This window comes from Strix uralensis, chromosome Z (genome assembly GCF_047716275.1).
Source record: "Strix uralensis isolate ZFMK-TIS-50842 chromosome Z, bStrUra1, whole genome shotgun sequence".
Taxonomy (NCBI): domain Eukaryota; kingdom Metazoa; phylum Chordata; class Aves; order Strigiformes; family Strigidae; genus Strix; species Strix uralensis.
This window is the reverse complement of record NC_134012.1, coordinates 84,178,585-84,205,925: the sequence shown is the minus strand read 5'-3', so window position 1 is coordinate 84,205,925 and position 27,341 is coordinate 84,178,585. Positions and strand designations below refer to the sequence as shown.

At 38.7% G+C, this 27,341-nt stretch overlaps 1 long non-coding RNA gene across 1 annotated transcript; it reads left to right on the top strand.

Moving 5' to 3' along the window:
* Positions 1-239: 239 nt before the first annotated feature.
* Positions 240-7,406, top strand: LOC141937946 (uncharacterized). The gene is made up of 3 exons (XR_012627121.1): positions 240-269; positions 2,496-2,592; positions 7,081-7,406. It is a non-coding gene; the product is annotated as an uncharacterized LOC141937946 (long non-coding RNA).
* Positions 7,407-27,341: the final 19,935 nt, after the last annotated feature.

Genomic DNA, 27,341 nt, shown 5'->3' with positions numbered 1-27,341 from the left:
AAAACTGCTGTTTGTAATTTCAAAATCCTGAGTTTTTAAACAGTTTTTATTAGTCTTTTGCTTTTTAATTCTTTTCTCTCCTAAGTGAAAGCTAAGGGTTTTTTCTGAAATCCCAGAACTCCAGGAAGTGAGCAGAAAAAAGAAAGGAAAAGGTTTGCAAAGGTTGTGGCACTTTTACTGGCTGCAGAGTCATCATAGCCAAAACTGACGAACTGAAGTGGGAAGAACCATGCTGTCATTTGATCACTTCGTAACTTTGTGGAACACAGGTAAGATACGTCCCTGCCCTCATCAGCACAGAGGCACAGACCTCAGTCTCTATGCATTGGGAAGACCTAACAGTAGCGACTCTGAGTGAATGTGAATATTCACTCTCCTAAAACTTAAGAATCCATGTATGCGTTGGCAGAACCACATGGTCTAAGACAGCACAAGCAAATGTACTCTGGAATCTGCACGCTACAGGAGTATACCCATGTTTTTTGTACAATACTATTTCTGTTAAAGAGAAAATTCAGTTTCAGGGTTTACCACAGTGATAATTATCATAGCTTTTAATTCACCCGAATGCAACATTTATGTCACAGGTACACAACTATTTAAATACTCTCTGAAGTGATGCATACTCAGAACTGAATAGCTCAGTACTTTGACAAAAAAAAAAGTATGTTGGTCCAGAGAGAGATGGTCTTGGATATTTTCTTTTGGGTGGGAAGGAAAACATCATTATAAAACAAAACAGTCTGCAAACATTTCTAGGTCTTCATATGTGGAAGACCTTCTTTTAGAAATTGATTGTTTTACAGTCTGCAAATATTTCATTTGGAGAAGAGGAAACAGCATGTAGCAAACAGTTCAGATGAAGGAAACCACCATAACTAATAAAGAAACTTAGTTGTCTGCAGTAAGAAAGAGTATCAGGAGTCAGGCTTTGCATGTCTAGAATCTGTGGAATACTTATTTGTACAAAACCATTTTCTCTCATTGGCTTTTACAATCTGGCTATGCATCATAATCATACAGTTTCTCTGATGCCTAAAGCCGTACGCACTCTTTACTTCTGCACAGGAAACATTTTCATCCAGAGCTGTAAACCACCCCATTAGAAGTGTCCAGTGGGATCTGTGAGAGAGAAACTACTGGGCTCTGAGATAGTCATCTTATGTATCTTTTTAGTCCCATTAATACATAAATTTTATTTGACACTGGTAATAATGGAGTTAAAATGCCTTTTTCAGCTGAGCTTGTGTCACACCAGAAGGGTTCAAAGATGAACTTCTGAAGGTGACTTTTTAACAGCAGATTTGTTCTGTGAGGCATTTCCACAAAGGATTCATCAGGGTTATATTATAACTTGGAAAATGTTATCGATATTTCCAGGGAAAAGTACATATATATATATATATATAAGTGAAAGAAGCCTAAAATATATTAGTGTGTAGAATATGAATTTCAAAGTGAAAAAGAATGGTAATAAGTAGTTTTTACTTTTAGGTTTGATTCAGCAATTGTTAATATATTTCCAAATACTTCTGCACTCAGTAAACTGGGGGAGGATTACACAAAGATAAGTTATCCTAATTGAGTTTTACCGTTCAATACAACAATTAAAAACAAAAAAAGATTTCTCATGAAGAGAAGAATGTGAAGAACATATCAGTAGTGAAAAATCTACAAAGGTAACAAATTTTTTCAACAATAACTGATATCAACTTATTCTGGCTGATCTATTAAGTTTATTTCAGGTCTTGTAAACCCCACAAATGCCAGGAAAAAAGCATCTTTTTGTTCTTCATTGTTCCAGCTTCCTCTGCAGCTTGTTCCACCTTCTTTTGGTTATGAGAGTTGGTGGAACCAATAGTAAACTGTATTGTAGAATTTCAAGTTATAGTATAATAATTAGTTTGTTGTAATTATTCCATTTTGATTGTTTCAGCCACAAGTTAGAGTTAGTAACACTAAGACAGCTTTTTGGAAGAAAAAAAATTTTTGTTTTTCAAGTAACTCAGATAAGAAGAATAAGTAATAAATCACATCTGACATGGGCAAGACATTAGAAAGCATATTGCTAAGGGTTGCATAATTATTTACTGTAGAGAAAAATGTAAAGTGGTCTACTGCGAGGATGATGGGTCATTCTATTTAGGTGACATATATTCCTCTGACTGACTTCTCACAGTGTTTGAAACAAGTCTGTCAGAGGAAAATGTGATCTCTCCATGTGGACCCTACTCCCATGCTTGACAACATTTAATGTGTTTGTCCGCACATCAGCCTTGTGGGTAATGTTAACTCTGGTGAGACACTAAGTGGCTCACCTGAGATAACCCAGGAAAAGGGTTACACTTGACTGTTCTTTTCTAACTTTTTCTGCCCTCTGCCAGGTTCTTTTTGATTCCTCAGGATAAAGGTGAATAGATAGAAAAGGCTATTCTGGGTGCACTGAAAAAAAGTCATTCCCTGCCGACCTTTTTTATTACTCCTCTTTCTTTTAGGAGAGAGCACGCTATGCCCTTTGTACAGACAGCATGTTTGGACTTGGCTTGGGAAGAATTTGAGTTGCCCCCTCTAACACACAGCACAGATTCCAAGGTGAGCATCTGAGACTGCAGACAGATGTGTGAACATGGTGATCTTAATACAAGCAAATGTTTGAGCGTTTTCACACATTGGCATTATGCTGGAAATAAGATTCCAAGTACCAGCAACCTGAAAAACTGCTGTTGATTAACAGGTTCATTGTCCTCTAGGACTTATTCAAGGGATTTGATTGTAGATCTCTAGGACTTGATGGTTACAGGTCTCCTGGACCTATAGCTAGTGTAGTATATCAACTAGGAAAAACGCTGTTTTTTAAGCTGAAGCTTCTTACAGAGGTGTCTTTTCTAGGCTTTACAGATAAATAGTGTCCAGCTTTACTGTAAAAGTGGTATGCTCACTCCTACATTTGAACTGTCCTGGGATATTCAAACTAGACATAAAATTTCAGTCACAGTTTAAGTACAGGTACACGCTTACTTTAAACATGCTTGAAAGTTTCATAAAATTATTTAAAGCTTCCTACAAAGTTGCTAAAACAAGCTTATTAATTCTAAATTACTTTAAGGTTTTTTTATTCTCTTGATAATACACCCTTGAGGATGATGGTGGCTCACTATTACAATGTATCAAGCCAGAGGCAGCACAGGTGTTAATTACATGTTTTAATCATTAAATAGTTTCTACTTAACACAGAGATCATGACTTCCATGCAATAAGTTAATTAAATTTAGTAGTAGGAAAAATAGGATAATAAATCCGGATTTCAGAAGTCTCTGACAGAAGTCTGTGGCTAGAGGGAATGGGAAATACATGATCCTCTTTTCACACACCTTTTGCTCACTGTTCTACTTAATCTTAATAAGGAGGGTTGGACTAGATGACCTTTAAAGGTCCCTTCCAACCCAAACCATTCTATGATTTTGTGATTCTATATGGGTATGGACAAACATCCTGCATCATCTAATGCATTCCAGTTTATCAGTGCAATATAATTCATCAGTATTTCTACAGCCTTTTTGCAGCCTCATCCTTCAACAGTGAAAGAGAAACCAGTTCTAAAGCAGCTCTCATGACAGTGCATTAATTTTTCCAGCTGTTGTGTGCTGCAGAAGTTGCTCTGCCCACTGAAACAATGTGAATCGCATCCCTCCTTCCTAGTAGGAAAAAAAATTACTCGTGCATTTATTACTTTTTTGGCAGTTTCCCCTTTAGGCTACAAATTTATTCCTGAAAACTCTTTAGCAGACCTTCAAAGCATGTTCTGTGATGTCTCAGGCAGAAGCAATACAGGTGTTATTATTGGAGAAACAGAGATCCTTGCAAGGTAAGCCCATCTCTAGATGGGTTTGTAAAAAGGAATATGATACGGTCCACACAACACTTAATTTAATCTCACTAACAGACTGAGTGATGACCTTTCAGTTACCTAATTTCACACTCTTATTTGCAAACAATCTTTTTTTCACTTACTATTTGGTAGTGTTAAATTGATGTCAGAAGAAAGGGGGATATTTTTACTGTCCACATTTTCCAAAACACATACTGCATAACATTGTGTAACACACAAAAAAAAAACCCGCACTGAGCTTTTCAAAAGAGACAGGATCTTGTAATGGCAACCTGAAGTAAACTAAAGCCGGAAACATCACCATTTCCAATTCTTTGTCTCTATGCCAAGTATGCAGCTTATCTGATTCACGGTATGACTGTCCACATTTAGTCCTAAACAGGCATCCTCTGTAGTTCAAAAAATTAAACTTCTGGGCTTTTAAAAAGGAAGCTGAGTACAAAAAGTAGGTATCTCACAAAAGGACTGTATTTTTCTGGGAAATGAGCAAACATTTTTCCAAAAAAATTCTACTGAGAACAGCAGTGCTTTGAAGTAGCATTTTATGTCTTATTCAGATAATGTCTTTGTGCAGTGTTGACTACTTTTTCACTCTTACAGCAGAAGCTAGAGAATATTTATCAACTGCATGTTTGTTTCTTGCTCTCTTGATGTTACCTACCTGCAATAGTTTTTGACATTTTTGAGTGTGTGTGCATATAATTTGAATGGAGAAGTACAGTCATCAGTTGTATTTCTTACTGGAGGAGATAAGAAATAGGAGTATGGTCCCCTTAATGCAAAGTTTATAGAGTATTTCTTTCGTTATCACTCTTCTTCCTACATAGACCTAGAGGGAAAACACTGTCTGTAGAATACTATCAGATCGTGAACTACAGGCACAAAAAACTGGCTGGTAGGAAACATCTATTAGTTCTTCACGGTGTCCCTGAGGTAGCAGTGTTACTGTCAGGAGGCACTGATCAGACAGCAGGCAAGAACGTGCTTGGGATCATACTAAACGGTAGTGTGTAATTCACTGTCCTACTAGGAATGGTCGAATCTTGCCCAAAATCCATGGACTTCTGGCATGGATGAACCTGGACTTGAGTGCAGATTTAGGTCTGTATTTTGAAGTCAGTGTAGACATAGCCAAAACAAGCCATATTTATATAAAACCCAACTAAGGAGGAATATGCAAATAAGGCTTAGAACAAAACAAGAGACCTTTCTCCAATGCAAAATTATCTTTTTGTATGATAATGACAAGTAATTAGTTTCGCAGATAGCAGTAATCTGCCCTGGAGCACAACTCTGCAGGAAAGAAAACCTCCTCTCTATAGGTTCTGCCTCATTATCCCTAGGCAACTTCACTGCTGATACTGACATACTGACTTCGGGGCATGATGGATTCAGTGAGAGGGTGGTGGCGGCTATTTTATTCTGGGGAAGAAGGTGATCTCTGCTCAGCTGGGAGATAAATTGACTTTTATCACAGTCTGTCTTTCACTAAACATATTTTTGAATCACAGTCTCTGTTTTTCAAATCAGTAGGCTCTGTTAAGCTAACAAGAAAAGTGCACGTTTCTGCAGCAATTCAGTGGTGGTTTAAACTCGTGTATAACAGAAATCACTGATACATATTAAGACAAAGCTTTCCCTTTTAAAGACAACCAAGAGTAACATTCATCTTAAAAACATACAGAATCTGCCCTTCTCTGAGTTCTTACCAATTCTTGTTACACATATTTATCATTAGAAAATGATAACTTTTAGAAAAGAAAATTGGATTTGTTTTGACTTCTTTTCACTTTCTGCTGCACTTTACATAGGGCATATTTTTGCTCTCTGGCTAGGTGAGTGCATGTGTGAACCTCAGTTCTGTCTAATGAGCTAGAAGAATATCTTACTCCTGGAACGCCATCTAGTTTCCTCTGTATTTATGACTAGAAATCCTTTCCGAGTAGAGCCAGCCCTCTTGGGGGAATTTGATCTCCCCCTGATACTCAATGTAAATTGTGAATCTGCTGAATTCCAGCTGCGAACAACAGAGGCGCAATGCCTTGCAGCAAGCACCCCTGCAGCCAGGCTGTCTTTGTGCTCCAGACACCAGGAGGTTCGGAGCCGAGGCCCTTGTAGCTGGTCCATGCTAAGCAGGCACTGTGAACGTGCATTTGGACAGTAGTTCCCTTGTTCACTTGTGTTTGGCTTTGAGACTACAGAGCAACTCCTGGGACTACAATGTCTGGTCCTAGTTTAAACACAGCTAAGAATCTGATAGCATTCCTCTATTACAATAAATAACTTACTTGTGTAATTCTTTGTGTGTAGTCTCCAACCAGTTCTAGATTCCTACTGTGTTTTGTTACTGCATTGCACACTCACACATTTAGTCCCTTTATTCTTTCATTTTAAAGCCATCGTCCTTCAAAAATAGATGAGCAGCCTATGCTTGTTTTCCTTTTTCCGAGCTTACTATTTCTTCTTTTAGGTGGGACATACTTAAAGGTGAATATTCCAGTTGGTTTTAAATGTGCTAAAATTATCTATACAAAGTGCAATATGATTGCACTCCATATAGTGCAATGAAGTTTTGGTGTAAAAGCCTTAGAATGCAACAACACTTTATAGTGCATTATATAGAATACTGAATACTTTTATGAAGGTAACAGCATTCACTCATTGCTGAGACAAGCTAGTTTTGAACAGCTGACCTGTAAGATAAAAGAAGAGGTGATCATTCTCTGGAGACACCAAAACAGCTGTGTAGTTCTAATGTAAAAAAATTTCACTGATCCCTGCTAGATACTGCATGTTTGGTTGTTTTGGGACATTTTGGTTTTTTGAGTGGAAGTGACAGGAGTCACCTGAGACTGGTTGTGGTAAATCATGCCTTTAGTGAAATGTCATAGTCATAACATCAGTGTTCCTAATTACTGAATTTTACTGATAGTATTGAACTGCTGAAGTGTCAGTTTTCTCTGACTTGCATTATATTGTTCTGCTGAGTATTGCAAAAAAAAAATAAAGCTGTGACACAGTGTACAAGACATATTAAAAATGAGTACTTTATTGTATGGGTGGTTTAAATGAAGGTGTGGAGAGTTTATGGTCAAAAGGGAAAGGCTAGGATAAGAAATCAGTTGTGTGTTTTTATAGGGGTCCTTCACTCTTAGATTTGAATGCCATTTCAGTATTGATTACTTCCACAGTGAGCTCTGATAAAGAAACAGAACTGGCACTTAAACTTACAGAGAATTTCAAAGAAGCATCAGAAATACCATGGTCATGGAGAACTAGTACAACAATGAAGTAACAAAATAAACTTTGTTAAACAGTGTTTTCAACAGAAGTTTGAAAAGGAGAACGATTTCCAACTCATCAGTGTGTATCAGACCCCTGCTTTTTCCTCAGCCAAGAGAAATGGACTTTGTAAGTACGCAGGATTGCATTTAAGAATGTCTCGTTTCCTCTTGATAGCAAGCCGCAAGGTTATGAATATCGGCAATATGACTAGATCAGGAAGTGCAAATGTTTGAACATGGCCTGTGTGATTTTTTGCTGTTATTTCTGACAATGCTTACATCAATTCAACTTTTCAAACCATTATTCATCTCTCTTATCCCTATTATAACAGTAGGTTGGATGGTGACACTGTTGGATCTGTTTCAGGCAGAAATATGAGAGAATACTGAATACTGAATGTTGGAATACTTTTTGTTGCAATCAACACAAAATAAGATGGCCTTAGAAACAATGCCTTGGCTCTTGCCTGTGAACATTAAAGTGCATTATTTCAAACACTTGAATGCTACAGTTAATCCTGGCATATCTGCCCAAATGCTACTGAGGACATCCCTATAATCTGGTAATTACCTTAATTATCTAATTGTAGATGATAATTCCAGAGTTCTAGAGGCAGTAATAAATACATTGTGAAAACAGGAGTTTTTGAGAGCTTTCATTTCTTTTAAAGGGAAAAAAAAAATGCAGAAGTGTGAGTCAGGTCCTTAACAGTTGTTTGGCACAGCACCTTTAATATCTTTAAGTGCTAGATGCTTCATGTGGTAGACAGCATCTAGCAAAACTAGTGGGAAAGCTAGGGAAACCACTTTCAGGAATGAAGTGGTTGTGTGTCTCACTATTTGTTTGCATGCCTTTCCCTATGTGTAAAGTCAGCACCTACTTATTTCTTTTTCCTTGTTGTACCTAACCAAACCTTCATGAATTCAGTGTTTTCCGCATTTCCCTTCATGGTGAGAAAAGTTGGGACTTGACAAAGTTATACCTCAAAGTAAGATTTGTGTTCTTTTTTACCTGTCTTTCCTTGCACTAAATTCTCTCACTGTTTATAATCCAAATGTTGTTGTAGATTTTGTCTCAACTGTTTATTTTGTTGGAGCAAGCAATTAATGTACTCGTGCACATGAAAATGTGCTCAGCTATCATTATGCTGAATTTAGAACGGCCTATTCAGTACTATAGTCAGCAGCTTGCCTGTGTTTTTATGCTTGTAGTCTGTCATCATTTTTATCTTCTCAGGGCTTATACTTCTCCCCCTCAAGAAGGGATTGTCTTTTCTGTTCCCTATCCCTCTGGCTTGTCCTGACACTCTTCAGAGCTTTGTCCTTTTAACAGACTCCCTTCTGTCCCAGGTCAAAGAATGAAGACAGTGCTTTTATTTTTGTACCTATTTGGTGTTGTTTGTGGATTCTTTTTTATTGTTTTAATAGCTATGCTTGTACAGACACTTCAGAATATATTGATTTCCTTAAGGAAGAAGGTAAAGCAAATCTGCCTTTGTCTCCCTTATATGGTACTTAAAATACATAACCAGATATTGCAAGCTCATTCTCAAGGCAAGAGTTATTGATACCAACATCCCAACTGAATTGCCCTTTCTACATTTATAGTTAGAACAGACGCAGAGATCTGTTGTAGGCATTGACCCTGACATAAGTTGGTTGATAAATGAGAAATTGTGAAATTACATCCTCTCAACATTTAGAGTGCGATAAAATCCCCACGTCAAGGCAGCACTGAGATGGGACTTGCTCTTTCATCATGGCAGGCTTCAGCCCCATCCCTTGCTTTCCACCCCCTCTCCAATAGCTCTTACATTTGTCACAGCATAATTAAAGATTAATTGGGCCAAAGAGACAGACTGAAAAGGAGTATGAATCTGTGGCCATGCAGTCAGAGCACTCACTGGGGAGTAACTGGAAATAATCTACATCATAAATGATGTACTTTCTTCAGTAACTGTTCTTGAAACAGCGTCAGGAATCCAATTTTTCATTTAATTTCATTTCCTATTTCAAATTTTACTTCCAGTATGAAAGTCTTACCCAGTAGGTATCAAATCATGTTTTTCCTATAGTGAAGACATTTTTCAGCCCTGTGGTGGGAAGCAGAAGCAGCCCCGGCAGCAGGGGAAGGTGCCAAGCCCCAGCCCTGAGGTGTTCATGGCACTCTTAGTAACTCTAGTACCTCCGAGTACAAATTTGAAAATGAGCATTTCCTCAAAGGTCGGAAAGCAGAAGACAAATGAAGCTATCAAGCCATAGAGGCGGTGCCCTCTTCTTACCCCTCCCCATGAAGCCCATCATGTCCCTCCTGGTACCTGTATGCACCAGGCCTGGAGGACATCAGCAGGTCCTGCCTGGCCCCCCAGCCTCCCCCAGCCTGCCCGTACCCCTGTTTCCATCCAGATCAGGCTGCCAGTCCCTGCCTGGACTATGTTTTCGGTGTGCCTGTCTCAGGTCCTGCCCGCAGGATGGAGGTTAGGCCCCTGTTGCACCTTGTCTGCAGCCTGGCTCCTCCAGGACTACCTGAAGGGCTGCGGGGCTGACGATGGGCGCTGTGACTGGACATCTGCCTCTTTCAGGTACATCTTTATTTCTCATTTTGAGGAGGTGGCCGGCCTGGGTGGAGGGGTATTTCTGTGGCAGAGCCCATGAGCATGCAGAGGCGCGAGAGGACAGGGAAGGGCCACCAAGGCAGGCAGCGTGAGCAGGCAACAGTGTTGTTCATGTGCTAGGCCCCGCTCCAATCATTACATGAGTGTTTCATCTAATGACAGTTTAATTAATAACAGACCTTAGAGCAAAGACCAGGAAAAGGCCTTGTGAAGTTAAATCCCTTTCATGTTACTGCCAGCCCCTGAAACCCAGTTACTGAACAGGGACTGTCAGCAGCAATGGGGTGGCCTTGCTAATGAGGTGAGACAGGCTGAACAGGACATCCCCCTGGACGAGGGGACACTTTGCAAGGGAACTTCGAACAGCGGCTCTTTCTGCTGCTTATGGGAGCATCCTACCTGCTGATCATTAACTCTGGCTCCTGGGACTCACTGCGAGGCTGGTCCCTGGATGTCCTGCATGGAGCTAGTGTTAGGGGACAGGGTCCCCTCAGGAAGGGAGCTGGTTCTTAGCAGTGCTAAAAAAACCACACCAAAACACAGAGACACATGCGTTGGATTATAGTGCAGTCCGGCTGGGGAAGCTGAGCGCTCGGTCCTGTCAAAACAAATGCATGAAGTACAGAGCTGGCTCTTCTGAGGGAGGCCTGTCAAAGGCACAGCCCGTGGCATCTGGATATCTCCAAGGTAAGGTGCCAGCTAAATGGTGTTTTCAGGCTGAGTAGATAATTCCTCTCTGAATGCCTACATAAAGAACCTATCTCTTTCCCTGGATCTATACCAGGTTCATACTAGCTGTCGTTTGATTGTTACATACCTCCTAAGGGTTACATTTTCTCTACTGACTGATGACTCAAACTGACATAATAGCTCTTCAAAAAAAGTAATCTTTCATTGCCTCAAGACAGGCAAACTCTTTTGTTACTGTGAATCTCCTCAAAACTGAAGCATTTCTACATAGTTCATTCTTTAAATATCCTCTTTTATTCTCATTCAGGAAAGTCTAGATTTGATAACAGTCCAGGATTTTAGTATTTCATTTTATCTAAAAAGTCCACGGAGAAATGTGGTAGTTTTTACTCCTTTAATTATGATTTTGTTTTCTGAAGTAGAGCAGTGAATTCTTGCTAACAACATATAATTGAATGAAGTAAAATCATCTTATCAGTAATTTTAGTGTTTTAGCAATTCTTGAAGTAAAAATGCACCTGTATGTACCATTTTACTCATCCATTATTTTCAAGCCGCAGTAAGAACTGCTCATGTTGTACAATAGTCAGCATTTTGCCTATATTTTTATGCATGTAATTTGTCATCAGTTTGTACCTCTTTAGGGCTTGGCAATGATTTCTTAAATAGTCTCTTCTAGTCAAAGTGTTCCTTTCAAAAATTACTTTTCCTTCCTGAGGCTCCTTGGTAAAAGGCAGAAGAAGGTATGGCAAAAGTATTATAAACCAAAGCAGATGTAATTTCAGTTTCATAGAATATAATGAAGCTTGCACACAATGTTAATTGTCCCATAACCCAGTGCATTTCTTGCACTATGTTGAAAATCAACCTGACTTTTCCAGGAGGAAGAATTTTCACATAATTTAAGAAAGTAACAGTAAAATAACATACAAATAAGTAGAATCATTCCAAACTGGGAAAACTTGAAGAGGTCAATAAGTTGTCTAATATAAGGACTTTAGCTGGCTGATGCTTTTGAAGATGTCTAGTCCTTTCTGATGACCATGTTTACAATTCTCATGTAACTCAGAGACCGTAAGTAGTTCAAGTACTGAATCAAAAGCAGAGAAGACTTAAACTGACTCATCTACACTCCCCCAAATCATTTCCTCTGGGAACTGTCAATAACATGATTAAATCAGTTTTGACCAATACATCATGGTAATTTGAGGATAGATTTCTCCACCGTTAAAGGTGAATTAAACTTTGTCATGGCAAAATTTTAAGTGTCTTTCAGAACAAAAGGTAATTTGAGTGGTTTTTTTAATGATCTCTAGTGTAGTTTCAAGACTGTTCTATTTCACCAGAGAAAACTGCTTATACTTCACTTTGGAAAAGGAATAAAGTACGTGTTACTGTGACAGAGTAAATAACACTGGTAAACTAGTTACTTACCATACTCAGCTGTATTTTTAGGGATGAACAGAATGGTATAGATCTGAGATTCCAATTTCTAGAGCAGGCATCAGAGAATATAACTACAGAGGCAAAATTAGTGTCTCCAATGCAAAACAATAAACAAGCAAGATGTCCTTTGCTTGTTTTTAATATTTTAAAGCTCTTACTCATCTCTGAACCATCTTATCCCTTGCAGTCTTTCCTCCCCTATTTTTTCTGTCAACACATTTTTGGATTATAACTGTTTGCCCTGATATATATTTAAAACCTATTTATTTTTTATTCATTCTTTAAGATTGTGTTACTAAATTGTACACAACATATACTGTCAACCTGATACAAAATACAGAAACAGTGGCCAGTGATAAATTTTGGATGTGCTTTGATTCGCGGAAACAGACTGTACAACTCGAATAGAGTTATAAAGCAGGTATGTTTACTCCGGCGCCGGGGTGCAAGGGGATTTCTCCACAAAGCTTGCACACCCACAGCACTTTTTACCAAAAACTTATAGAGTGTGAATATACATATTCATTGGATTACATAACACAAACATACATATGCATGAGTAAGGCTGGGTTAGTTCTAGAGGCTGGTGTCAGCAGTTTATGTTATCTTTGCACCTGTGCATTCCCTCCTTGGGGGCGTCTTCGGGAGGAAGGCTCATAGTCTTTCTCACCTTGTTTTTCCCTCGGAGCATGCGCAGATTCTCTTAGCCAATTTCTTGAACAACAAAAAATATTTTTCAGCCAGTTTACTCATCCTATCTTATTTAATGGAACCAATGAAACTTCTACAACCCGTATATGGCTATCTTTACTCATTACTGAGGCCCAACTAGTTAGACTACACCTGTTCTTCAAGGACAAAAACATGATTATTTTGCTGAACACTGCAGTTCTTGGTAGATTTTCACAGTAAACTGCTTTGTTTTGGTGAACACAGTAGTCCTTGGTAAAATTCCACAGAACAGTCTGGGCAAGCAGGATTCTTAGCAATATTAAAAAATACTATAAGTAATACTATAACTTGCTATAAGTAAGGAAATAAGTTGCTAAGCAGTTTTCTATAAGTAAATAAGTAAATAACTCTTAAAACAAGTAATCATTTCTCTGTATCAGCTTCAAAACTGAATGAAATGTTTAGATTTGAATTTAGGCTGCCCTACAGCATTATGAAGTAGAGCAGTTATTACAACCCAGTACAGCAGTCTGTATATATGGATGGCTCTTTATTAACCACAAGATGATAGTTTAACACAAACGCCTGTGTGAGAGACTGAAATGTCAAATGGTTGTCTCAAAGCTTGCTTGTGTGTGTGCTTTGAGTCACGGGGTGGTGTCAGTAATGCCTCGAACATTCATCAAGGACCAGCTGTGGCCTTTGTAATTAGTCTAAGGAATGTCACCCAAGGAAGCAGGAGTGTATCGAAGGATGCAACCTCCCACTCCCTTGCAGTTGTACTGACAAACTCCTTAGATAAACCTCAAAGGGGGAAACAGTGGACTGGGTGAAACCAGGTGTTTCTTATGAAGCACAAGGACCACGGATCACCAGCTCCATTGTATAAGCCCGATACTTTGTGGCTCTATAGTGTACGCCAGATGCCATGCATGCCTTGCAAATGACTTTTCAACTTCACCAGTGAGGAGGTGATAAGAACTGATAAGAGGTGATCATTTTTGCCCCAGCAGCTGGATGATTGCTCAAGAAGCATGAAGTCAGCAGATCTGTGGGAACTGAGGCAAAACCAAAGGTGGGCAGGGTGAGCACGACCACTGACTGAGTTGGACAATGGGTGGTGCACCCCATTTCCCCTCAAGGTATGCGCAGAACTCATGCTCCACCTTTTTCCTTGTCTCTAATAGAAATAGTTTGTGGAATACCTGCCTCTCTTTAGTATGAAAATCATCTGATGACTGAGGACCAATGAGATCATAGAATCATTCAGGTTGGAAAAGACCCTTGAGATCATTGAGTCCAACCATCAGCCCTACTCTACAAAGTTCTCCCCTACACCATATCCCCCAACAGCTCATCTAAATGACCCTTAAACACATCCAGGGATGGTGACTCCACCACCTCCCTGGGCAGCCTATTCCACTGAGATGCTGCTGGATCCATGGTGGTGACCATGGACTTTCAACTCTATTCCAGATGCTTGCTTGATTTCTGTCTTTTCCTTCCATTCTGTTTTGGGTGTATGGCATTTGACCTCATTTGTGTCTTAATCTCACTCTTGGGATCATATCAAAACCTCCCTTGACATTGGATCAGGACACCCTACTACTTGGTTTTGCTTAAACTACATGTTTCTTCAGATACCCAGGAGTGATTCTTCTCTTCCTCAAAACAGAAAATAACACTGTGTAGTAATGATCTAATTCAGAAAAAGGAAACAACTCATCCATATGAGAAAGTAATTTGGAAGATATGTACATGAATTTGAAGCTATATGGGGGGGGGGGGGGGGAAGTTATTGCAGGTGTTTACTTTGAGATACTTAACCATATTATTTTTTGAAAGATAATATACTTTACCAATGAAACACTATCAAATAAGTTGTAAGGTTAAACTAGAACATCAGGGTTAAACTAGACATCAACAAAAGAGAGTCAAACTCCATCTGGTCTTCCATACAGTGTCTGTAGGAGACTGCTTCTATAACCTCAAAGCACTAACTTTGACTGTAGCCAAAAAGGGTATTTGTAACTTCTTTCTGCAACTGTTCCTCCAGTGTATTTTCTACCAGCCTGGAAACTATACAATCACATTGTCCATTCCTTTGTTTTACTGCGTATTTCAGCTGTATGAACTTCATGCCATTTGAAGAAAATCTGACACTGTCCCATCCCCCCCGTCCGTGTCCCATCCCCCCGCGCAAAACTGAAGGAAACCTTTTTGCACAATGGAGTTTGAGACTTCTGTACAACTGCTTGCAGAGCTCACAGCCTGGCAGACAACAGGAAGAGGAACAGCAAAGAGTTTAAGAAACTGAAGGCAGTTGCAGGCAGAAACAAGCAGGTAGTCTGGGGACACCTCCAGCCCACAGCAGAGGAGGAAGCTCTGGCTATCTGGTGACACTTGCAACTAGCTGGACAGGGGAAGTGGGCTTCAAAACATATGCATGCACTTCAGTAGGACAGGCAGCTTGTCTCCAGCTACTAAGAGAGCAGCTGAGGCCATGTACAGGAGCCTCATCTCTACAATTAGCTATCCCCCAGCTCTGAGTGTTGCAATAATTTTTGCCATGTGCAGTGATCAGCACACTGATGAGGAGACAAGGGGAATGTTTCTTGAAACAATTGATCTAGAACTCAGCTTCTGATACAAAAGCATGGTTGCTTAGGAAAAAACAAAAGTATGATGGGAGGCAACTTTAAAATTAAAACTAAACCATCCACTTTTGTTGTCCCCTTGGCTTATGTACCTAGCACATTTCCTTTCTTGTTCATCTGTTACGTTTAACTCCCCAACATTTCCCAAAGCCCTCAACCCCACCCATCTCCCACAACACCCCAAACAAAATTGCACTGATCAACTTGACAAGCAGTCCTAGAACCCAAAGAATCTGTACAGTCAAAAGGCAATTTTTAGCTTTCAAAAATATTGAATATACAAGGCCTCAGATGTCTAATTGAATAGTTCTGATTATATACAGATGGAGGGCAGTGGTACACACCTTGCTCAGTTCCTTTCTCACTCAGTTGTCTATTATTTGGTATGATCTCCGAACCAATTAGATATTAAGGTGGGATGTAGCAAATCCCATCACTTCAAATCCTTTTTACATTTTGTAGTATTAAGTTATGAAGCATAAACTTACTCCTTTTCTCCCAGTTGTTTCTGGATGTAAATCAGAAGGTAAACACACAGAATATTTAAAGAAAGCTGCAAAAGGCCACATAAAAGGCTACATTCTTCAGACTGACTGGGAGAAGTTTGAATCCAATACACTGTTTTTACCAGTACAAAATATTTCAGGATAACCTGGATAAATTGAAACTACAGCTAAATACCACAATGGACAAAGAATGAATACAAGTATATAGCTCTCCACACTCCTTTTTTCTTGAAGAATTATAAATGCTACATTAGTTTCTTAAAATGTAATATGGCTACAGAACAATACATAATTTTAAAATGTGAAAGTGTTTAATGGGCCATATGCTACTAGAGGAAATGAGTTTCTGAACTTGTGATCAAATGCGTGTATAGAGAGTAACTATGCCTTTTTTTCCTTGCAAGATTTTTTCAGAATTCTATTCCTTACCAGCGGTGCTTAAAATAATTTATTGGATAGTATCGCCACTCCTCCCTAAGTAGGAGGACAGAAGTGAAGAATGGTCTTAACGAGGATTGCTTCTATGGATCATGCAGTGGGGAAGCTCACCTCATGAAAAACACTGGTGTCTATGTAGGTAGAACAATGACATTTGTTATTCCAGGCTGCAAGGGGGCAGTTGTTTGACTCGAGGCTCTGTGCCCTCATAAACTGGGACTCACAGATCTGTTCCCAGACTATCTGAAAAATGGTTTTGAGACTGGTTTACATTATCGCTTGCTTTCCTGGTTAGTCTGTGTCCTTACCCATTTGGCAGCCTCCCCCTGTCTAGATCTGAGCTATCTTTGTCACCTCTGCAGTAAAGAAGTCACTGAGATAATTGCATCCTGTTATTTGGCCTTCTGGTTTCTAAAACTCCACTTTGTGATGAGTTATTGTGTCCTTCTCACATCAGGTGTTTCATGCAGTACAGCTCAAATGGTATTTTTTTAGGAGCCCTGATGTGAAGTGACATATTGTGTACTTCAGTAAAAGATTTACGTTTCAGACTGTAAGATTTATGTTCTTGTCAGTGCAAGGGGTAAGTAGACTTCTTGACTGTAATCAGTGTATGTAAGATCAGATTTGGTCTTGGGAAACTTCTCAGAATAGCTACAACCTATCAGTGGGGTTTGCTGTGGTCTTGTCTCCTCTCTTGAATCAACGTTGCTTAATGAATAGTTTTGTAATAAGCCACTTCAAGAGTTGATCTTGTTGAAAATTGGGTTTTATGTATACCTGATTTTTGGTTTCATTCCCTGAACCAGTTTACTGTGGGTTTGCACAAGCTCCAGTGCTGGTCTAGCAAAGGGGCTTAAAATGATGAAGGTAGATGAAGGTAGAAGGTAAGTAGACTGTGGAAGTTTGAACTTAATCTGTGAAATTTCATCAGTGTTTTGGGGGTGGAAAAGAGGAGGAGAATGAAGGAACTACCTTGTAGAGTATGTCGCAGTGGCTGTTGTTTACATTCACATATAAATTAATATTCAAAGTTTAGTCGTGGTGGGTTTTTTTTTTATCTCTTTATACTCTTTGTGTTTGTTTCCCTGCTTGTGTGTATGCTTAAAAATCTATTTTACAGCCATTTTCATTGATCATATTTTGACCATTTGCAAAACATGGTCCTAGAGAACACTAACGACTATGTCAATCAAATATTTTTCTGAGAGTTAAGGATTTCCAAACTCCAGAGGTGCTCAAACTATACCTTGTTTTCCTGGATATTATCTGATAGTCTTCTAAAAAGGAAGAAGAAATAAGTATCAGAGTGATATATGAACAATTGCTCTTTTTATCAAGTAACAAAAATGCCTTTTAAGGGAGATCTTGATTTACTTATTCTGGTTAGTTGTATGGATAGATTTTTCTCCCAGCAGAAAATAAGCTTCTCCTTCACTGAGTAATGTGGCTAGTTTATTCACTCTAGATACAGGACAGTTGAACTGAGTTCCTTCCTCTTCAGGAGACAGATCTTATGCTTCTAAACAGAGTGCCATAAATACCCAGCTCTCAGAAGAAGAGTGCTCTTGCTGTGCACTTCTGAAACTGTTTCTGTCTAAATGAAAAGTACATTGAGCAAGGGCCCGGAATCCTCCTGAGTGACTGTTCAAACAATGGAGCAGAAGGTTCATTACTTCTCTGTTCCAATCAAGGCAGGAGCAAAACCAAACCTGGCTTCTGTCAAGAATTCTAGCTAAGAGCTGGGGGAATTTTCTAGAGTGGGGTGCCCTTGTTGAAGCTGTTTCACCTTCTGTAAAATACTAGTAAATGTCAAGAGGCCAAGATGTGAGACATCAACATGAGGTCTCCTCAGGCCTTGTAAACTACAGAAGAAAATGAAGTTTCTTCATAGTGCAGTTTTATGACTTCTCAAATTTCCTCATATGAGTGTCCCAAAATGAAACTTTTTGTTTTGGGCTGGAAAGATTAATTTTGTGGTAAACAGACCAGAACTTTTCTATCTCCTATTTCAATCACAAAAAGAGATGACAAAAATAAGTTTAGCTTGATACAAACCAAATATGATTTTCCTTTTTCTTTGATTCAAGAGCAGAAGTCCCAGCTGAAAGGGTCTCAGAATGCTGGAGACCTTTGCCTTGCCATTTTTCTTAACGTATGTATCACTTCTTCATTGTTTAAACACCTTTATGTGAACCACTATCAAGTACCGTATCGCTTCAAGACTGTTCACTCTGATATTCTTAATAATTTATAATACTTTATCTATGATATGTGTTAGAATTATATTACATAATATTGTGTCTTTCTTGACCACGTAAACAAAGGAAAATAATTTTATGGCTCAAATATAAATACTAATACTGGCACCAGATTTATCATAGTTGCATATTGACATAATCCAATAAAACAATCCTGCTGAATATTTTTTAAAACAAGAAAGTATAAGGGGTGGGACTATAGCCAAATTGTAAGAGATTTGTAAATATCTCCATGAATAATTTTTTCCTATTATTTACCCAGCTCTGCTCTTGTGACTGAGTTTACTGAAATGCATAAATCAGTGCTAAGTATTTTAGGAGTCTATCCAGCTGTATTTCTCCTTTAGCATTCTCTTGTTAGTATGAAATACTGTGCCAAGAGCTATATCTGAGTAGTTTACAGAATTTAGATAATTATGTAAGAAGATGAAAAATTAATTTAATAAGAAAATAAAAATATGGTTTGTGGTACAGAACTGTCCACATTTAAAAAAATCACCAAGACACAAGAACTAAGATAAATTTCCTTATGTAACATTTTATCACTGTTTTGCACACCAAAACCTCATAGAGCACCTCTATAAAACTGAAATAGTTTAAAGACAATGAAGGACACATTAATAATTGATTTTGGGGAATGGCAAATGTATAAAGAAAAGTTTTCTGAAACATTATCAACTGATTATGGGAAATTTCAACCTTGAAATATTTTGAAAGACTTATCTGTTAGCCTCATGGTTTTCATCAGAAAGAAAAAATGAAAGCATCAAATGTAAAATGCTCTATAAAAATATAAAATCACTGAAGTTTACATCTAGAAATCAGTAATAATGACCTAGTTTCAATTGTGGCTGTTTTTCTATACTATGCCCACAGAGCAAGGATAGTTGTATAATTGAATTAGTCTATTTACACAAGTATATATGTTGTGAATGTTAGAAGAAATCAGTCTCATACTACACAAGCTTTAGTATAAACACTGTAAGCCTTGTAAAACAATCTTATCAGTCACAAGACAGCTCATCTACACTTCATAATATATTTAATTAGTGTTTATGGGTGTTAGATGTGACAAAATAATACAAAGTTCAACCAAAACAGATGGGGCTCCAACAGGATTTGTAAAATGGGTTACTTCACTGCTGGCAGCCTAGATCTCATTTCAGAGAAGAGTCAAAGCAGAACTAAGGAAGAAGAAGAAGAAAAAGGTCACATAGAAGATCTGAAAAACACACTTAATCCAGAAACTTTTTTTTTCATGTTTTTCCTCATTAATTTTGTGGTTTTGAAGTAATATGGCAGCCCTCGGGCCTAAGGTAGAGGAATTGCCTACAAGAGGATATCTTTATTTTGCTTTTAGGCTATAACCTTGGTATTACTGCATGTTTTGTGTATCAGAGAAGGAACCAAGAAAGTAGATAGCATTGTGAATCTCAAGCCTGTACACTGTATCGGCATTGCTTCATTAATGGGCATATCCCAACCTCCTGTCTCGCAAAGGCATTTATGAATCTTTACAACAACAGTGACTTATTTTGGTATCCCTTTCCAGAATATATTGTATTTAAGGAGACTTGCTTGTAACATTAATTTAAATAATATTTGAAATCTATAGAAATAATATTGCTGGAATAAGCAAAACTTCACTAGGTTTACAGAAAATCTCACTTTTTTTTATATGCCGCACACAAACTTAGGGATTTTAAAATCAAAATACGGTTGTGGCACAACTAAGACCTGTGTTAAAAAAATAATAATTTCATTTTAATTCATAACTTGTCTTGCTCATATCAGTGACACTACTTATGCTGAAAACTTAGATTTGATTTACAAAAGCAAGGTCTTCATTATTAATTGTTAATACCCATGGACATTATTATTTTTAATAAGAAGCAAGAATACTGACATGATCTCCTTTTTAAAAAAAAAAAAATCAAGTACGTAAATATTTCTTCTCTTCCAAGCAAAAGCAATTTTACTCCTTCTCTCCCAGCTATTTCAGAACTTTAACTCCTCTACCTTTTTCCTTCCCTTCCTCCCTTCCCTGCCACATTGTAGATTTACCTCAGACAGTTCTTTTTGTTGTAAGTATTGCACACTTCCTTTTACATTTGATATATATGTCCCTGAGGGGTGTCAGGTTTTGTTTCATTGCCACTTCTACTGTTTCCACATTTGCTATCTTGTGGAGAGCCAGCAGTCTCACCACTGGACATCTGAAGCCAGTCATCTACTGAAAAGTCTTCTGAAGTTAGCACACTGTTTTAAAAGGAAAGAGATCTACTTGATATGTGGTAAGCATGATTTTGTACAAAGTGCAGCATATACATGAAAGGGAGTGGATTTGTTTCTCAAAATACTTCAGTGGTTTTGATTTATAACTCCACAGACTTTTTGCCTAAGATTTTTTAAACTATTCCAGTCTGTTTGCGATATAGCAGAGACTGCAGATTTAGTAGTTTAGATTATGGTGTTATTTAGTTTAACAGTGGCTTCTGCATTCTGGATACTGTTGGCTCACACTCATACTTCAGGGTTAAAGTAACAGGGAAACGAGAGAATGGGTTGACTTGTAGTAATCATGAACATGGCTTGCAAACAATTTATCTGAATAACTACCAAGAGATACAGTCAATGGGATGAATACTGTATATGTTTGGCTGTTTCCTAGCAGCTAAATAAACAAAAACCACACTATGTACTCCCTTGTCCAAGTTCAATGTTAAATACTACATCTTAGCTATTATTTATACAGAAAAAAAATCTACTCTGTCTCCTGACTGGTTATACAACAGCCATAAAAGATGGCCTATAAACAGTTAAAAAGCAAAAATCTTTTCTTAGCCGGGACAGGAGAGTGTGGGAAAGTGACTAAGAAAGACACCCATATGGAGTCTGAAAGTTAGGCTGTTGTATGCAAGCTTGGGATGCTTTTGGTAAGAGTTAGATGAGACAGCTGCATACGCTCATTAATTACTGTAAATGTCACTTTCTTTTATGTTTAGTTCCTTAAGATTAAAGAGTGCCTTGGTTTGAGAGGACTGACTGAACATTGCATTAACCCCCGGTTTCAGTCTTCTGAAGGGAACAAATGCAGGTACCCAAATCTAATTACATCTGTGAGGTTAAACCCAGTTGGTTGTGCAGCAATAGCTGAGCAAACACTAACTGAGTTTGCTTGGGTACAGGAAGCAGTGGAGTTGCAGCAGCATGAAACTCTGCATGTGCTAATTTTCCCTCTTTTTCAGCCTCTCATTTAGAGTTTGGTCAGAGATCAAAACAGTACACCACAGCTTGCAGTACAAATGAGACATGGTCTACTGATAGAATTAGTCCTCAGTTTCTAAGGGCTAATCTTGCAAGGTGCTGAGTGGTTCCCACCCTATCAATTTCAGCTACACTGAGAGTACTTGACAATTCCTTTTAATTTGGGGTTACAAATTCTTAGTTAAAGTCAGGCACAGGTTGGCAGCAATGGAGGTTGTTATAGCAGGAGAGCATCAGTACCTGATAACAGATGGTAACATAGTGAATCATATTTACTGATGCAGAAAGTGTACAATATATTGAACATTTTTAGCAAGGTAAGTATTTTACAGTTTGAGTACTTTCTGGCATGACTATTTGTAATTAAGAAATTGCAGTCTGGATATAGGCTACAGAGGAGTTTTGTTTTAAGGCTTTTTAACCATGTATTTGCTCAGCAGTTGAGAAATCTGACAAGGTAGTAAATTCAGCTGCAGTAAATGACCCCAGTAATACTACAGATTTCAGAAGTAATCTGCATACCCCTGAGCCATTCACTAAACATTATCGTCTGGGACTAAATGTGAATTGGGAGAAGCAGTGTTTATGTGCTGTCCGTGGCTGTAAATGCAGCTATTCTGCAAGCATAGCTAAGCCATCCAGGTTCACTGCGCAGTGAATGGGAGCAGTAAAACTCTTGAGACCGGGATTTAGAATAGTTGTAAAGGGAGTACAGCCCACTGCCAGGTGAGGAATGGAGCTAAAGTTCTGCCTCTTGCCTGGGTTTAGGTGCTTATCTGCACCCCTGAGACAGGCGCCTCAGACTGACTGGGAAGCCATTTGTTATGCTCAGGCAGGATGGTGTACCTGAGCACTGATCTCCGCTTGAACTTAGGGTGTAACTGATAAAAAACAGTTGCAGAGGCCGTAAGCATCAACTTAATGTCAGCCTATCAGTATACACTCACAACTCCCAACTTCCAGACAAATATTCTACCTACTGGGCTGCAGAGTAATTGAGATACTAGCCTTACTGAGCATTACCACCATGCAGCCAGAAATGTCCGCAATTCATGGAAATAATGAGGATGCTGGCAAGAGGCAACTCGCTTCAGGAGCTGGCAGGAAGCATAGGGTTCCCTTCTGGTTTTGTGACTGACATCAGAAAGTCATAGATAAAAGGTTTACAAATATTCCTGCTTACCTCTCTTATAAAACTCCAGTTTCTGTAGAAAAAACTCCATTTTAGCCCTCTTCCTTGAGCTGCTTATGAAGTGAACTGCCAAGAGTGAGGTGGAAGAGGGGAACTGAATGGACAGGATAGACAGAAGTAAGAGTTGAAAAGAGGGAATAATGGGATGCAGTAGGGGAAAAAAAGGTCTTAATAGTGTAAGAGTTAGTGAGGAAAGGAAAAAGGAATAGGAGTAATGAGGCTAAGGGGCAGAGACTGAAAGATGAGATGACATTGGTGAAGGAGGAAAAACAAGTTTAGAACATCAAAAAAGTTTAGAACATCATTAGAAAGTGTAATGCTAAGAGTTACAATAAACTGTGGTGTCATTTGGGACTCTGATTGCTTGATTTATGAAACATTGCTAGGAGCATTTATCATGCCAGCAGCCATAGGCTTAGCTATTGTGGGCCTCAGTGACATCTGGAAGGACGAGTACTTGGTCTTTGATGGAAAGTCAGAGGTCACTGTCATAGCAAACTATACATCTCTGTGTAGCACCTGTACATCTTTTTGTTTTGTTTAAAGTGACTACTGCTGCTGTTTAATATATTTTTTTTAAAAGGGAAAAAAAAAACATAATTGCTTTGGAAGTTTCAACACTGAATTGAAAATAATAAGCCTTGGTCCTCTAGTACAAACTTCAATGCTTTTATCTTTTTCCCTCCATTGCTATTAAAAAAAGGGGGCAAATAAAATATGTAATGTTAAAAGATGTTAGCTGAAGGTTTTTTCATCCCATAGGCTAGGTTAGACAGCTTAAAATAGATTTTAAAAACTTATGGAGGATTGGACAGGTGATAGTTTAAGCTATTGTTTCATATTGTAATCTAAGTTGCTAATTCAGTTTTTATCATGCAAAAATATTTAAAGTTTTTATTAAGAATTAAGCAGTATTTAAAGTCATGTTACTAATCCCATTTTAACTGTCATTCTTTTTAAAAAAGCAAAGACTTTTTAGCAATGGACCAGTGCTAACTCACTCCAAAAATCAGTTAAGATGCTCTACTCTACTCACAGTGAAATTCTTAAATCATGATAGGTCCACCCTGCTAGTGTATTTTTAATCCAAATCATCACAGACTTACAGTGATGACCCAAAGAAGCCAATCTACTTAAAACTTCACCATGATTTGAGTGGCTTTGTTTCAGTGGCTTTATTATGGACTGCTTTGGCTAAGTATTGTGGCTGCATAGAGTGGCAATGACTGCTTGGATGGACAACTGCAAGCAATGGTGTAGCGGACAGCTGACTTGATATCTGCCTAAAACCAGAACAGGCTTAAAGAAAATAAACTATAAACTCAGAGCATTTACTTGAATATTACATCAGAATATTAGATTGTAACTGCTAATAATAGAGTTCTAGTGAAAATTATACTAAAGCTTAAAGCTAAACATTTTTTTTATATTTTGTGTCACTTATCTGTTGGTGGGAACCGCGAAGTGTTGCTCCTACATCCCTCACCAGTTAGTGCCTATGTTTTCAGACTTTAATGCTACAGTGTCATTTAGAAATGACTCTGTCATTTTGAGGAAGCTTACTGGATGGGTACATTGTGGTTTATGTTCTAAGAGTGAAATGGTATTGATCCTTTAAATGTTCTACCTCCCAGAGCTGTCTACAGACATCAGCAAGCTTTTCTGTATTAGTGACTAGCAAACAGTCCTTGAAATTGGAGAAAAAGCAGAAGTTCAGTTTGTTTTGAACTAGAGTTTTGTTTGGAGCATATAAAAGTGGAGACAGTTTTTTGTTATTGTTTTGGAGGGTTGATGGTAATTTTGTGTTTTGGAAGGTTTTGGATTTTTTTCCTTATCTCTGCCCTTTTGAATGCTCTCCCATATTAGAAATATTGGACAGATGCCATATTCTATTGCCCTGAGTTCTGTATATTCCCTACAGTGGCAAGTCTACATATTTTTGTTTTTCTTAAGATTTCTGATATGTGTTTATATGTAACAAGATCATGTTTAGAAAAATATATAAAGAAGATACTTTGGGATGGAACAGGGTGCCCTGATGCTTACTGAAACATTTCTAACAGCTTTACTAATAGGTGGAAAGGGCAGCACAAAATGAAAAAAATTTACTTAGTCTAAAGGAGGCTGAATCCACCTATGAGCAGAAATTGGCGGACCTGTGCATTTCCTCAATAATTTTCTCAGTCACTGCTCACACATTATCGAAACACATTCAGTGTCTTGTTTCTCTCTCTTAGGTAATTTTGCCCATTACATTTTGAGACAATCTTCTTGCATAAATTTTATAATCATGTAGCTCCATGGATTTCAATTTCTTTTTACCTTATTTACACCTTTGTAAATGTTTTCAGGTTCCCAGGAATACAAACATAGACGTTTCTTGTGTTTCTTTTTTACATATTTGGGGTAATCAGTTCAGTACAATCTACTGAGGTGAGCTGAACTTGAGACAAAACTAGAAATGACAGGAGCCAATTTTCAAGACTGAAAAAGCAATTGGAAAGACATACATTGAATTCCCTTGAGCCAAGACCATTACTTCCAACACCAACTGTCCTATCGTTCATGAAATTACTTGTAAAGCTCTTCAAAAAGTTTCTTCAAGACGGTGGTGTAATGTACATCGTTACAGGGATTGCAGCACACACACAGATACTGTTGCAAATAACACTCAGGGTACCTGGATGTCAGCAGTGTACAAATTTAGGGATCAACTCTAAAGATCACCTTCATTTTCTAACACTTCCATTTTCAGTATTTGAATCAATAGAATGACCTCAATATATAATCTAGCTTTTCCTCACTGAAATCAGCCATTCCTGCTGTAACAGTACTGGAATCATCAGGTAAATCGAGGGCCAAATTGGCTAAGAATCTAGAAATTTAAGAGCCACTTACAATAAATACAATAAATGGAATAAATAACCAACCATATTTCCAGACTTCTTGTTCTATTCAGTTGATGCTGTGAAACCAGATACCAACCGTATTAGCTTTCTTGAAGACAGTAGTCTTTCTTTGTGGATGGCTTTCAGTTCACCATTACCAAGCATATGAAAATAGGCTGAGGCTTAGAAAGGCAGTCAAGAAGTGTGTTGACATGACACTGAAAAGAACGCTGTGGTCAGAATAAACAGTGAGCAGAACTGTCAGAATAAATATCCTGTAACTATGTAATACCCTCACCCCTTTCTGATCCACGTGGGAAGGATAAGGTTCAGGACCAAAACTCCACCAGAATAAATCAAGTTCTGATTACAACTTCTAACTATGATTAAGGGAAAGGCAGCAAACATGGCTGCTGATGTCCTAGCTTGAATAGCTAAAAAAAACCTCTACAAAAGCATCATTTGTAACCAAGCTGCCATAACTTGACACAATGACAGTGTGTTACCATATTACACTGTATTTCTGATACAGTCACAAGTTCTGTATCCTGCCTTGTAAAAGTCTTGCTGCAGTAGAAGAGAATTTAGTGAACAGCACTGAAAAGTCATCTGGAAATCTCCCTTCAAAAAGAAATTATTTTCTTAGAGGCAGAGGGTCCTAGCACGTGACAGATTTGTGTTCTCATTAAACACTACCTATTTTTCCTTGTAATTTCTGTTCTCTCCTTCAGGCGCAAAATCTTGTCAAGACAGGAATAAATACAGAATCTTTTTACCCCCACTTTTTTAGCTATTTCCACTTAAGAACAAGTAAGATAATAACGATGGTTTGTCCCATGTTTGAAATCAATAATACATGATTAATACAGACTTGCATGATGAACAAAGACTGCAACGACTGAGCTCAATAGCGAATAGTCCATGGGAGCTGTCAGAGCTGGGTGGGTATGCAGAAACTGAATTTTGTGAATAATCTCTCATTTTTTTTAATCGATTCTGTTTCTACTACAGTCACACCTGTTTTTATCAATTATTCACTTTGCACTTTGGTGAAAAGTACTTGGTTTTGCCGCCTGGACCATTCCTTCCGAGCTATTTTACGGTTATTATTGTATTACATTAGCGCCCAAAGCCTCTAGCCTGGATTAGCGCCGACAGCCCGAGTCCTCCCCGAAGCCCTTAGGTTTTAGAGACAGCTTTGCCTGAGACTGAGGGGAGGGGAGCGCGGTTAAAAACCACGGTGGTCAGAGAGGGACTATGAACACGTTAATTGTCTCTTTACTGTTTCCATGGGCACGCATCCCCCTCGCGAGGACGGCGGCGGGGGCAGGCAGGGGATGGCACTCGCTTAAGGTGGGCTCCCAGGTTTTCCTGCCCGGGGCAGGGCCAAGCAGAGGAGCTCTGCCCGCGGTGCCGCTTGCCGGCGCCCCCCCGCGGGTTGGCGCAGGAGCGCAGCCGCCGCGGGGGCGGAAGGGCGCGGACGCCGGCGGAAGGGGGCTGGCGGCGGGGGGGGGGCGCCGCCCGCAGCGGCCGCGC